The 14223-nt window shown below is 45.2% G+C and overlaps 1 protein-coding gene across 2 annotated transcripts in view; it reads left to right on the top strand.

Moving 5' to 3' along the window:
• Nucleotides 1–9900: 9900 nt before the first annotated feature.
• Nucleotides 9901–14223, top strand: part of ppp2r3a (protein phosphatase 2, regulatory subunit B'', alpha) — a 57769-nt gene continuing 53446 nt past the window's right edge. Inside the window, exon 1 of one of the 2 annotated variants that reach the window (XM_084569631.1) lies at nt 9901–10155. The gene's annotated coding sequence lies outside the window, so the exon portion shown is untranslated. Of the gene's footprint in view, nt 10156–10455; nt 10591–14223 lie in introns of those variants that run through there. The other variant, XM_084569632.1, reaches the window with a different exon arrangement.

Below are 14223 nucleotides of genomic sequence, written 5' to 3'. Positions count from 1 at the left end.
CTTTGAAGGCCGAATGGAAACGACGAATGGAAATCTGGGAATTGGAGTTTTCTTGTCAGAGCTGTTAAAACGGAGGTTGTATTACAGATATTTGACCACGGAGAGGCAGAACAACGCTGTGGACCGGACATAGAAACAGCTTTCAAACGGATTTAATCACATTAATCACAAACAATAATAATAATAAAAAAGAATAATAATTTTATTTAATTTAGTTACAATTAAGACAATTTCTTTAAGTAGGTAAAAGAAGGAGTAAATGTAAAATGCAGAATTTCTTGAACTGCAAAATCTGTGAAAGTTAATTAGAAAGTAAAGCAGATGTGTTTCAAAATGGGTCATATGAGTGTATTAACTTTAATTGTTAAGTCACTGAATTTGCACATGACATTTTAAAACAAGTTTCTTATCAAAGCAATTAGTGCCACAAATGAGAAGAACAGTATTTAAAGGAACTATTTGAAAGATTTGATGTGGAAATGGTTCGGTCTGGGTTGAAGTCGTGATCCAATGTGTTTGGTAAAGTCCAAAGTCAGGAGGATTTCTCACACTGACTATTGATGCCTCTTCCTGTAAAGACATCGATACTGGGCTAAGGTCTCACTGGAGGGCATTAGTGGAGCAGCCGAGGGATGAGGCTCATCAGCATTCACACTCTATTGATCCTTCCACAGCACCGACGCACTTTTCTGACTTTCCACCTCTTTTCGGATAAAAGTAATTTTTTCGTTTGAGGCAGAGCTGCTCGGCAAAGGAATCTGCGTTGGAAACTTACACTGGTCTGGTGTTTTTAAATTGAAGGACGCTGCAGTTTTAGCTCCGTGTATCTTGGTCTGCAAAGGCCGCAATCACATCCTATGACCGATCTCCAAGACTGGTCTAAATGTAGGTCACAGAAAGGGCGAAGAGCAGAAGAGCCTTCTCTGCGGACAAGGCAGAGAGTCTCTCGTTCTATTTATCTCCCCAGTTCTTCCCACGCTATAACTTTTAAATGGCCGCGGTCGGTCCCTGGCGGCCCTGTGTGAGAGTGTAAACAAACATCGAACCTGATGAGGATCTGACCTCCGTGCTCGGGCTGTTTTTTCCAAAACATAGCAGCTCGACCGGCAGACCATGTCAGATTAACCTCTTGGAAGACCGGAGCCGGGGCTGTCAGGATTGCTGCAGAAGGTCACGATAACGGCTCTAATCGTAGAAGTTGGTTAGTAAAAAGAAGAAGAATCCGTGCACGAGTTTTGTTTAAGCTCGCCAATTAAGGACATGGGAAAAGTGGGAAAAGCTTTTACTACTTTAGACAAGTCTACCTAACAATGTGACCAGAAGATATAGCAAGAAGAAGAAACGGTATGTAGGTTTATGCAGATTTTTGTGGAACAACTGCACAAACTTTTGGCAGTCATCTTCAAATCCCAAATCCTGCACGGGGTCAGTGTTTCACGCTCAAACGATCTCTTTAAGTCGGACACGCACGCAACACTTGGTCGCTTTCCAAGAATCCATCTGAGTGGGAGAGTCAGCAGAAGGTTTAAATTGTGAATGTGATATATGTGCTTTCGTGTGTGTGCGGCGTAAAGAGTGTGCATTAAAATTCCCTCTTCCTGCCCCCTCCTCCTCCTCCTCCGTCCCTCCCTCCTGTGCGCTGGCCTGGCGTCTCCCTGCAGTCTGTGGTATGGAGGGCAGAGCCGTGGGCCCCTCTCTTGTGTCACTGACTGGAATTACACTTATGGTCATTTAACATGACTAAACGCATGAGGCAGAAATGGAGGTTTTCCATTTCAGGCGGTCCTGTCTCATTGCTCAAGCCCTTGACCTGATGCTGCCTTTAGATATGTTTGAGAATTAAAGCACCGAGTGTTGTGCATCTGGTATTCTGATCTTAAACAGCTTGTAGTTAGAAAAAAAAAAACAGATTCAATGAGAATTTGCGTGTTGTTTTGTAAGAAATAGACAGGACATTGCTGCATGTAGAGCACTAGACTCAACACTGAAGCAACTATAATTTACTTTACGTTGGCTAACGTGTGTGTGAAATCGGGAATGTTGTCTCTTCGGTGTGACGGAAAGAGAGGCGACTCAGCCGGGATGCTGACGGGGGCCTGGATGCATACGCAGAACATGGGTCTGTTTCTCTAATTGTGTGGGTGTGTGTGTAACAGAGACTGAAAGACTGAAAGGAAAGTCAAGTTTTCCCTTGAGGGCATTTCCAGTCTAACGGAGTCCTGCAGACTGTGTCGGAACGTTTCGCAGTGTTCACGAGAAAACATCCATTTGAACGACGGCCCTCTGTTTTGTGGTATTCACAACTTCACAAGCTGAAATGTTTGATAAGAAGTTCACAAGATGTGATATGTTTGCTGACATTTTCCAAAATGGCGGAAGTAGGTGTTAAATTAATTCACGGCAATTTCCTATAATATTCCTGTAACTGCATCAATCTTTCGGCATGCCTCAGCGTAGCATTGTTGTTCTCACAACCTACTGGTAATGTCTGAATGCCAAGGATGGATTTACGACTTCCCACGTCCGTAACCACAAGCTCAGGAGTTCCAGTTGAACGTGTCACCCATCAACAGGCAGAGAGAAAAGCTCTTCAACGAGTCATCAGGACAGCAGAGAGGATCATCGGCTCCGGCCTCCCCTCCACGGACGTACCATACACCCAGCGCTGCAGGAGAAAGGCCCAGAGCTTCCTTGGCGACCAACACCACCAACTCCATCTCACTCTCTGCTCAGATGTAAGGACTCAGGATGCGAAGTGAGACACCACAGACCGGAAAGCATCAGCACTCACAGGTCACAGCTCTATGACAGTTTCTTTCCAGCCACTATCGGGATCATAGCCAAGGACATCGACCCCCCTCACCTCATTCACACCACAAACACTTGACACCTCTCTACAGACAATCGCACCACACACCTCACGGGCTGGACTGCGTGCAAACCTTACACAAGCATTCCAGTGTACATGTACTTTCTTGTACCCGAGAAAATGGCAATAAAAAATCTGATGGAATTCACCATATTTTATATAAATACATGTGTACAATATACACCTATCAGGTATAACATTATGACCACCTTCCTAATATTGTGTAGGTCTCCCTTGTGCCTCCAAAACAGTTGTGACTCATTAGAGAATGGACATGGGCCTTCTGAGGGTGTCCTGTGCTGTCTGGCAACAGGATGTTGTTAGTGGGGGGCCTTTGGGTCCTGTGGGGTTGAGGGGAGGGGAATCTGTGGACCATCCCACAGATACTTGATCAGTTTGGGATCTAGTAAATTTGGAGGCCAGGTCAACACTTTGTGCTGTTCTTAATGTTTTTTTGTTGTTGTTGTTGTTGTTCCTAAAGTTTGTGTTTCTGCATCCTGTCATTCCTATGTGGTGGGGGTGCCTGGTCTGGTCTAGGTGGGTTAGGGTTAGGGTTAGGGTTGGCCAAGTCCAAACGTTTCCCATCAGATCGGTGTATAGTAATTAGCTAAAAATATGTTAGCTAAAAAGGTGTAACACAGAATATGGTGATACACTTTAATTTAGTCTTCATAAATAGTCAAACAGACCGGGTCAAATTTGACCTTTGAGGACAAAGGGTGCACAGTCGACAGGAAGATAATACGAAGGTTGAGTTGTGAGAAGAACAATGCTCCAGGAGCTACATTTTAGAAAGCTAGTGCTCACGTAACTCGATGTAGGATTATTATGTAAAGACATAATGAAAGGATGAGGCCAGCATTTTCATCATACATATTATTAAGTTAAAACTCAGTACAGATAAATTGTAAAAAGTTAACTTCAAACCCACCTCTGCCATTCCTGAAAATGTCAGCGAACACATCACAGTTCAGTGAATTCGGACCTTACTCAAAACTTCCACCTCTGAAGTCGGCCTCTCTTTCTCACGAGAACAAGAGGCCTGTTCGTATGGATGTGAATGTGGTAAACACGATTTTATTTCAAGGCAGTACGTAATGACAGTGATGGTCTGCAACCGGTGCAAAATTTCCACTAAACGGAATGATGACGTGATGTACGATAAATATATGACATTTGCTCTTCTTTGTAAAGCCAACAGGAAATGAGCTTCACTCTATTAAAGGGAGACTGCAGCTTTGTCAGACCTGACAGTCAGGGCTCACTTGCCATTTGGTCACTTCTATTTCTAATAAAATGTCAATTTGTCACCATTAGTCAGCGGGGATGTCCATGGAGTCACTGCAGAGGGCAGAGACAGGAGACACAACAAGGCAGCGTCTAAGGTTTAAACGCACCTCAGCTGAGGACACAATGCATTGTCTGGTTGGACGCGCACATTTAACACACAATGACACTAATGTACTGTGGTATATTCAGGAATGTCATGGACAGGAGGCCAGTTGGTGCTTGCTGCGCTTCGACTGCAGCACAGACTATTTCTGAAAAGGCAAACAGCAACCTGTTGTTCTTTCCTCTGCAGCGCAAGGTGTCACGTCCGCAAGAACAGAAGCAGGCCAATTTATTTATTCATTTATTTTTTTTGTGTGTGTGGCACGCTGCTGTCGGTGCGAGCCGTTCGAGCACACGCTGTTCCCGGTGTGTGTGCCCGGTAATTGGCTGCTGATGAAATGCCGTCATCATCTCGGCAACGTTTTATTGTTTCATTCATCTGTTGCAGTTTCTCCCTTTTCTGCTCTCGCACGGCGCCGGACTTGACTCTCAGTTTGCAGCTAAACGCGTCAACGTCGCGAGAAACTCGTCGCGTTTCGCTCCCCGATTCTTCTGCTGCGTGTGTATTGTACCGAAGTGTCCCTCGCTGTTGCAATCACTTGCAACACAATGAGGAACTTTGTTCTCGCGTCAGCAAGGAAGCGAGACAAGCGAAACAGAACTGGTAATGAAATCAGACATCTCAGAGAGTGAATACACAAACTGCGGCTCGGCTATTAACACGTGTAATGTGATTTTCAGGGCCGAGGTAAAAAGAAAGAAGTAGTGTCAGCGCATCCAGACGTACACACACATATTCTCTCACTCGGTGAGTCTTAGTCATAGTGCCTGCAAACAGCAATTTTCTAAATCTCATGTAATGCATTAAATGCCCACACCAGAGGCAAAAGAGAAGCTGTGACTAACGGTGACGTGAGAAATAAATTCAGACCTCGGTTTACTGTAAACGAGAGGAGGAGTGATACAGTTTTCATATGGTCTTCGTCAACAGTTTTACAATTTCTTCACATTTTCTCGCTCCGCTCCGTTCCCTGGTAAGCCTTTCCATCACCGGCTCATCTCTACCTCATGCTGGACTCAGGTTTTCCACTGGTCTCGCTAAAAGATTGCGCAGTCCTTCCACTATAGCTACAGCGGCGAATTCAGTTCATGCGTCCCACGGTTTGGAAAAAGCATCGGGCTGGCAGCTGGCCTGGGCAGAGAGGAGTCAGAGGTCGAGCGTCGCAGCGATGTGGACGACCGCATGCCTCAGCCCTGACCTTTAACCTGGGCCAGCGCCAAAAAACAGTCCCGCACTGTTCTGTGGAAGAGCGATGCAGCCGGTTCAAACAAACACGTGCAGCCCCCGGCGTGACTCTTTGATGGACACAGTAGCAAGTACAAAAAAACAAAACAAAACCCACATTAGAGACGGGAGCGAATGAGGCGGCGGGGATTAACATTGCAGCTCTGATTAGACGCGTATAAAAAAAACGAGAACGTGCACGCACACACTTGACCTCCCACTTCCTCCTCCGCATACTCAGCCGACGCCCCATCCCGCTCCCTTGAGCCTCTCTCTGGTTTAAATGGGATCCTGATGTTCTGTTCACCAGCACCCAACCCCCCCCCCCCTCCCTTCCCCTCACCCCAACTCCCTGCCCCACGTCCCCTACGGCCAGAACCAAGGCTGTTAAACGCTGGCTTCGCGCTCCTCCCCTCGTCCTCAGCTGCTGCGGAGCGACGTTGACAAGAGGCAGCTGTTGCGGCGGTGAGAGGGTGTGAGTGATGTAGCAGGCAGCAACCAGAGAAGATACATAGATAAACTGGCTGATACTCAGACAAATGGCGGGGGTCACCTCCAGAATGCACACGCTAAATATCTAAATGGCCATTTTGTCAACCGTGCCTGCGGCTTTTGGGATCACATTTGGCAAATTAGCAGTCAGAGCGTTTTGGAGCCTCAGCGTAGGACCTTGACATGTTGGGAAGCTGCGCACAACGCCCGCGCACGAGCTCAAGGGGGCCGCGTAGAAGACAGGGAGAGCGCGTCTTGGTCTGGAGAAGGAAGCCGGCTTAGACAGCTGGTATCATGTAACACTCTAATAAAACCCTTCCAGATCCACTAACATTTCCCCCGTGGAGACAAAACCCAAACTCTCAGAGATATAACACAAAGTCTGAGAAGCCTGCCGATCGTGAGAGCACACACAAACTCAGACACAAAGCCAAGCAGGCTCACCTTGTAAAAATGCATGTGCAGTCAAGGGTTTTATTAACTTTAGATCAGTAATAAGTCTCAGTCTGGCATATTTACGCCTGAACTGAGGTGTGTGTGTTTGTGTGAGAGAGAGAGAGAGAGAGAGAGAGAAAGTGTGTGTGACTGCGTGACCCTGTTGTCCTTGGCTCTATATGTGATGCTGTATTTCTGGCATCGGCCGCTTTCAGCAGAAGCTCAGATCCAGGTGTCTGGACCTTAAGGCAAAGTTCTCATGTGCAGCACGTACGTGTGTGTGTGCGCAGTTCATCTGTGCTGGTGTGTGAGGTGCCGAGTGACACTCCCTGTTCCATTTTGTCAGGATGTGTCAGCACCCTCATTGCCTATACTTCTCATACCCTGCAACTCTCCAACTCCCCTCCATCTCTTTTTCATGTCCTGTGCTGCGGCTCTCACCAGTCCAGGGTAGCCCGGACTTTTTTTGAATTCTAGTCAAGATCTTTTTGCTGTAAAGCTCTGTTTTTCGGAATATCCTAGAGACTGGCACGACTACCGACTACTGAGACTAAAGTCTGGTTGCTTATTGGTTTATAGCAGCCATGCAAATGATTAATTTATGAATGAACTGAGAGCACCAGACTTAAAATATGTGGGAAGTATGGAGAGGAAAATGGACTAAATCAGTCAGTTTGCACAGGATATGAACAGCAGACTTTCTTACATATCTCCAGTGGTTTATAATAAGTTCCAGTTCTGTTTAAATTAAACATGCCAGCCAAATTTTGACATTACATGCGACAAAAACAAGAGAGCACAAGTCAATTTCAATAAATTCAATACATCATGTGGACGATGCATGAACCAGTTACATTTTAAACATCCAACAACGTCAACGAGCACTCGGGCAACGCTCGTCAACAAGCGCAGCATGGCCTTTAGCGTGCGTAGCTTGCAAGCTCATTAAGCTAGCATAACTTTCTAGCTACCTTTCTGGATATTTGGACTGCAGCAGCTTTGAGAAAAGCTATTTTGCATTTTGCAAGATGTGCATCGGAGTCTTCTTTGGCCCTGAAGCTCAGATTCTTCGAAATGTACCTGCAGCTCAGATGGTCGGTCGTGCAGCAAGTCTTACTCAGTTGCGGGCTGCACTCTGCCACAGACCAATGAGGGTTCATATTTTTATTAACCATGATTTCTTCTTAACGTTAACCAAGCATTTTATTTGCCTTCAAGTCTCTCTTTTCCTTTCACATACATGCAAATTTAGCAGGGAGCTATTTTAAACCCGTTATCATTAACCAGCAATCCAACTGAATTGACGTTCTTTCACCAAAATCTAGGTTTTATTCAACATCACTGCATTGAAATAGATGCATGATCATAAGATGCTCGAGAGATTTCCTTTTAATGCAGTTGCTCATTGGGTGCAACCCCCATTGTAACCTATACTCTTTGCTGCCATTAAAAATGTGCTAGACTATGTAAGTGGTCCAAAAATGTTTCAGGGAATTCTTGTTGCCTCTTTAGCCGGTCTTCTTCCTGTAATGCTGGACTGGCTCCTCCTCTAATTGAGTGTGAGTATTTATTTTTACCCTGTGGGAAAGACAAGGTACCGTCGCACACACACACACACACACACACACACAGACATAGTGGTCCAACTTGTCATGTGATGCAAACCTTGTGATACTTGATGTTGTTATAGGAGACACATTCCAGCAGGATTTGGAGGGGGATCTTAGGTGTGAGTGTGTGCGCGAGTGTGTTAGGGTGCCTTAAATCACATCCACTGCACATCGTCCATCAGCAGGTCTTACTCTCACTCATCGGCATGGTAACTTCACCCTGGCAGCAACACAACCTCCGACTGCGTCCCATTTGAGCTATTTTCCCCCCTCTTGGGTCATCTCCTAAAACTGTGGTTTCCACAGTCAAGTGGCGCCTGCGGCGTCGGCGCCTCTTTTAACAGTAAGGCAGGACACCGAAATCCTCTCAGCCCCCTTTGACCATGTGGATCTAATAACAGAGGGCATGCATGTGGAGCTGGGGAGGGGTCAAATCTCCAAAGATTTCAGTCACTATCTTTCAACAGGACATGGAGAACTTGGTAAATAAAAAAAAATGTTTCTCCACCTCTGTGTGTGGGTGCTACTGTCAGCCACTCTAAAAAAAAGTCTTCTTGTCTACATTTATAAGCTCAAACTGTATTATAATCTTCTGAAGGTGAATACCTGGTCTCCATAGAAACACAGATTTTAAGCACAGAAGTTTTACACTTCATCAGAGGTACGCTGGAACTAAACCTCCTGCCTGATGTGAACAAAGTTTAGTTTTATCATTAAAAGAAAAAAAAAAAGATATGTAGGGCTCCTGCTTTCAAATCTAATCAACTTATTTTGCCATGTTTATGTCTATGCATTTAAGACGACCAAGTCAAATTTGGTACAGGTGCAGCTTCAGACCGGAAACAGGTTGTTCTGTTGCAGATTTAGTCCAAAACGGTTCGCTCTGCACATGCAGGAAAACAGCGAACTAAAAGTGATCGTGAAACACGCGATGAAACTGGATCGTTTTATTGTGAAAGGCAAAAATGTGGAAAAATGAGGGCTTTAAAGTCCCTGGAACTGCTGTGCAGTCTTTATCGACGGCCATCATCACTGAAAGCTTCAACGTTTTCCCACCGTTTAAACAATATATTTTTCCAACTTTCCGACATTTCTGTATAGCACGTGTGTGACGAAAATGATTGTTTCCATATTTAGCATGAAAACTCTACCCAGCCTAATGTGGCGTTGAAAGCAATGTGGAGCCGAAACAAGAAAGTGATTAATAGTTAAAGGATGGAAAATTATTCTGCGCTCGTTTTCAGATTTTAAAGCAAAATGTGGTACATCGAAGCGTAAAGCTGGGACTATGTTAAGTGCTTCAAACACAACACTTAGGAACACACGCTCCCTAGCCAGTCCATTAGGTACACTAGTGAAAACAAATACAACTTAATAACAGTCCTGGACTAAGACTTAAGGGTGTAGTATTCAGTTTATGTTGAAACATAAACAAGGGGAGGAACTGCAAAATCATTTTAGAAGATCTAAAGTGCATTGAATTAAACAAAGGAGGTGTTTCTATTATTTTGTCAGTCAGTGGGCTAGGCTAAATAACAAACTACACCCTCTATTTTAACATAAACTTACGATAATAACAGTCATGAAGGTGGGTTTAGTGCAGGACTGTAGTATTATATATAAAAAAAATAAAAATGCCCCGGCTGTCTCTAGTGTACCTAATGTTTTGGCAAGCGAGTGTACTTTTCGGCTCCACTACACAAATGAGCAGTGGACGTTAATAATAAATAAAAATAAATAAATAAATAAAAAAAAACTGGGCAGCCTGTCACTCTACTGGAGCCCCCGCCCCACCGGTCTGTTAACGGGAACTCCCCCTAAGTTCCCCGGTTCTCCTCTCTCTGCTCATTCTCTCCATGAGCTGTCACACACACAAACACACACACATACACATACATATTCCCCACAAACGCACACACGGAGCCGCCGCCGCCACCACCACCGCCGCTGCGTGCTCAGGCGAACCTCCCTCCACTCTCTGCCGCTGCTGTTCCCCGGTTACCGGAGAAAAAAAAAAGAAAAGAAAAAAAGAAAAGCGGCTGTGTGATTTCGCAGTCTGCGTCGAGCCTCGTCGTGACAGAGTTTGGAAGCGGCTGGAGGAAGAGGAGGAGGAAGAAGAGGAGGAGGAGAAGGTAAGCGATGGTGTCAGAATGAGTGCTTCCTCTCCTCTCTGTTCACAAACTTTGCCGGGTTTGATCGCCGTCTCTCGCGCCGTCTCTCGCGCGTCGCAAGTGGGGGGGTATCGCCAGCGACCCGCGTGCTGCTGCGGGGCTTTTGATAACCAGGGCGTGTTTAATGAAGTATTTCGCTTTTGCGCGCGCGTAAATGGTGCGTGCATACGCGCGCGCTTGGCCTTTCTCATTAGGGGAGGGTGGAGGGAGGGGATGTGGTGGGGGGTGCGGAAGGAGGGGGGGTCCTCCTGTTGTGTGAGAGGAAGTTTGCAGATTGGACGCGCAGATTGTATCGGATCGTGGAAACGGGGGGGCAACCTGAACCTGCCCGCTGAGAAGAGTAGCCACAGCTCCTGTTGAGTGAAACCTTAGAGGAAAACGTCCCGAAGCGCTCAGGTAACTTTGTTTACTCGTAACTTCTCGAATTAAGAGCAAATTTGTAAGTTCTCTTGACTTTTGTTTTCCACAGATATGATAATAATGGTTCCTAAAACACCTTACTAAAATTGACTACAGTTGAAAATTAGCTGGCTAACACTGGCACATTTACTATTAAGTTGTCCTTTTTAAATAAATAAACAAATGAAAATGACATGAAAATAGTTTAGGATACGAAAACGATATTGCAGACGTGTTTGTTAACTTAACATTTTTGTACACTCATTAATGGAATTCTATTTTAAAGCACACGTTTTGTGTAAATATAAAACCAGTATCTTTTTAATGAGTGCCCAATATTGATCTTTAAAGCGCTGCAGCCAGTGCATTAAATCAAAACGTATAGGGCGATGTATGGGAGAAAAAAAAAATGCATTAAATATTTATAAAAATAAAAAAAATAGGCTTGGAGGAAAACAAAAATAAACCAATATGTGTGCAGTATACGGTCATTTATCAAACAACTAGGTCCACAGAGACACTCTAATATACCAGTCCTGCACTAAATCTCCCTCCGTGACTGTTACAATGTTCAGTTTATGTTGAAATTGAGATAATTCAACCGTATGATCATTTTGCAGCTTGTAGTTTGTGGCGCTGTGTTGAATTAGTGTTTCTGTTATCCAGCCTAACCCACTGACTGTATTGGTACATCATAATTAGCACCAAGAAGCTAAGACTTCGTGCAGGACTGTTATATTAGAATGCATTTGTTTTCACTAGTGTACCTAATGAACTGGCGAGTGCGTGTATGCACCGTGCACAGTTTACCACTACTCTTATGTGCATGTCCTTCACTGCTCTACCATATTGTGTCTGCATGTGTGCACGCATGCACGCCGTATACGTGCACGCCCATATTGTGTCTGTGCACACACACACACATATACAGGCACTGTATGTATGTATGTATGTATGCGTGTGCGCGTCCCGGTGGCGATATCCTGTCAGATCCTGCGAGGTGGGGGTCAGTCACAGGGTCTCCCCTCTGGAATTCTCCTAGAATAGATGTGGCACACACACCCGTAAGACACAACGCGGATATGCGCACACACACACACACACACACACACACACTCTCGGGAGATATGTTCGGTCAGATTGATATCTTTCGATGATAACCTGCGTTGACCTCTGTGCTGTGGTTTCGGTAAAGGCCGCTGCAGCTGATTACTGTGAAATGCACTTTATTTTAAAGCCGGCGATGACGTTAGAGCGTGTTTTTCCTCGACGCTGACACTGATGCATGTGTCCTTTTACTTGTTTCATTTGATTTCACTGTCATCCAGTCCAGTGTCGGTGTGTATTTACTGTGTGTTTTCCTCCTTTGAAGCTGCTTTTACCCCGTTCTACTAGCGATTGTCAGATTCCCGTTGTTGAAACACTAACGGCTCAGTCCATTACTACTCCTTTCAAGTTATTTTTCAGATGAGAATCCGTTTTCTTTTGGTGTCAAACCGTCACGGACCTTTAAGGAATCCATAATTCAACACAGGTTCTTCTTCTTGTCTCAGTCAGTGGAGAGTGACGGGGATGAGTCAGAGCGGGGAGAGCAACAAACCAGCGCTCTCTTGTTGCTCCCTGGCCCGCTCGGTGGACGTGTCTGCGAGATGATGGATGTTTGAATGTGTGTGAAGGAATGAGAGGATCTTGTCTGCTGTAACTCGAGCCTGGCCGGACACACTGGCTCTTGGAAGGCCACAAAGGCTGCTCTGCATGAGCTGTGGAGAATGTGGAAGTTTGTGCGTATGGACGTGCGCGCGTGCGTGCGTCGCGTTCACCTAGAGGCAACGCCACGACCGCCGCAATATTCATGAGAACCAACAGTGGCGTACTTTGAATTAAAACCACAAGTCGGTTAACGGGAAAAGCGACAACAATCATGATCTCCGTTAACTGGGTTAGTCGTTTATTGGACAAAAATGACCAAATAAGCTTGAGGCTGTTCGGTCATTTTCTGCCTTTCTGTTTGTCTATATTTTGTACCATGATGAACAATAATTGTGATGTTTGTATGCCAATGCTAAGTTTAAATGTCTAATTTTGTGAAACTGACCACATCAGATGCTCAAAACAGAACAGGAAACTTCAGACTTGAGTCAAAACAAGACACGTAATGGGTCACCCTGCACACTGGGTGTTTCATTTCTTTTAATTTACAAAATTAATTGAAAGATAAGATAAGATCTCACAAGTGTCTTATAATAAAAAGAAATTCCAGCGTATGGATTTAGGCATTTGACGGTTGCAAATGTGCATGTTTTATTTATTGATTTATCGTCACGGGTGGACTGGACCGTGTTTTCCTGGTGTGAAACATGATGTCGGGCTAGCTCGGGGGCCCTGACATTTACTCCGTGTGTAAACTTATCCAAGAGCCTCGGTCCACGGGGGGGAAAATGAGTAAATTCACACTTTGCCCGGGTGCAGAGAGGCCCGCGCGGGTTTGCATCCTCCTCCCGCCGTCGATCGCCGGTGGCTTGTGGTTTTCCTCTCGCATCAAAAGACGTCAGCGGCAATCATCTAAATTTATCTGCGTTTGTCGATACTAAGTGGGTGACGGTGGACGGTGCCTCTTCCTGTGTTGGTCCATTTTCCTTTTTTAGACTTCGTGTCACACTCTTCGCCTTGCTTCCCCTCACCTACACATTGCAGAGAGGGCAGTTTCATGTGTTTTAACTTCTGCATAAACTGACAGATTATCTACTCGATGCGTTGCTTCTCTCTCTGCTCGAGTAGATGCTCCGTGGGCGGACTGTGGTGGGCGGACGGGCGACGGAGTCAGTATCCGTTTCGGAGTCGTGTTTATGCGAGCCGCGGTTCTTGCAGTCCCTCACAGATGTGCGTCTTTTCACGAGCGCTTGTTGTTCCCAACTTTTGTGCATGCGCATGCATGTGTGTGTGTGTGTGTGCATCTTTGCCGGTGCGATATTAAGTTTGGGTTTTATCCATTTCTCTCATAGGTGTGGAAGGACAGTAACTGCCTAGCAACCATATTCCGTTGGAATACACAGGGAGTGTCCTGATGTAATAGATTAATGACTGTGGTTGCGGCGGTTGAGTGCAGACAGACGCAGGTTGGATCAGTGGGCTTGATCACCAGCTGCAGAATCAGGCTTGTTAATGTCAAATCTGTTCATGTCATGTTTTTGGCTTAAAATACACCATCTCGAGTAGCTGAGGGAAAAAAACAGCAGATTATTTATTAATCTTTAGACATTAAAATGTTCAGTTTTGCGATATTCGATTGCAAAGTCAGGCCGGATTTTTCAACACATGCCTGAAAATCCATCAAAATTTAAAGAACGTTTTCAGTTTACTGGTCACAAGGTGTGCTTCTGCAACCATTGTAGGATAACAACTGTCTTCTGCAGCTTTCGGGACTCAGCTCCCAGAAGGCTAAGGAAACAACCCTCGTGAGTTCATCGCAGGCTCGACATTTAAAACGGAAAGCCTCGGTTGTTTTTTGTGGAGTTTTAAAGTCCTGGGCGTCAACCAGCCAGAAAAGTCTAAAGAAAGATCCTGGTGAGCTAAAGGATGAGAAATGAAACTATGGAAACTGTTGACACATTTTGCAGCACAGCTGTCATC

Source organism: Chelon labrosus (genome assembly GCF_963514085.1).
Source record: "Chelon labrosus genome assembly, chromosome: 20".
Classification (NCBI taxonomy): domain Eukaryota; kingdom Metazoa; phylum Chordata; class Actinopteri; order Mugiliformes; family Mugilidae; genus Chelon; species Chelon labrosus.
The sequence above is the reverse complement of the archived record's forward strand: the minus strand, read 5'-3'. Positions and strand labels throughout refer to the sequence as shown.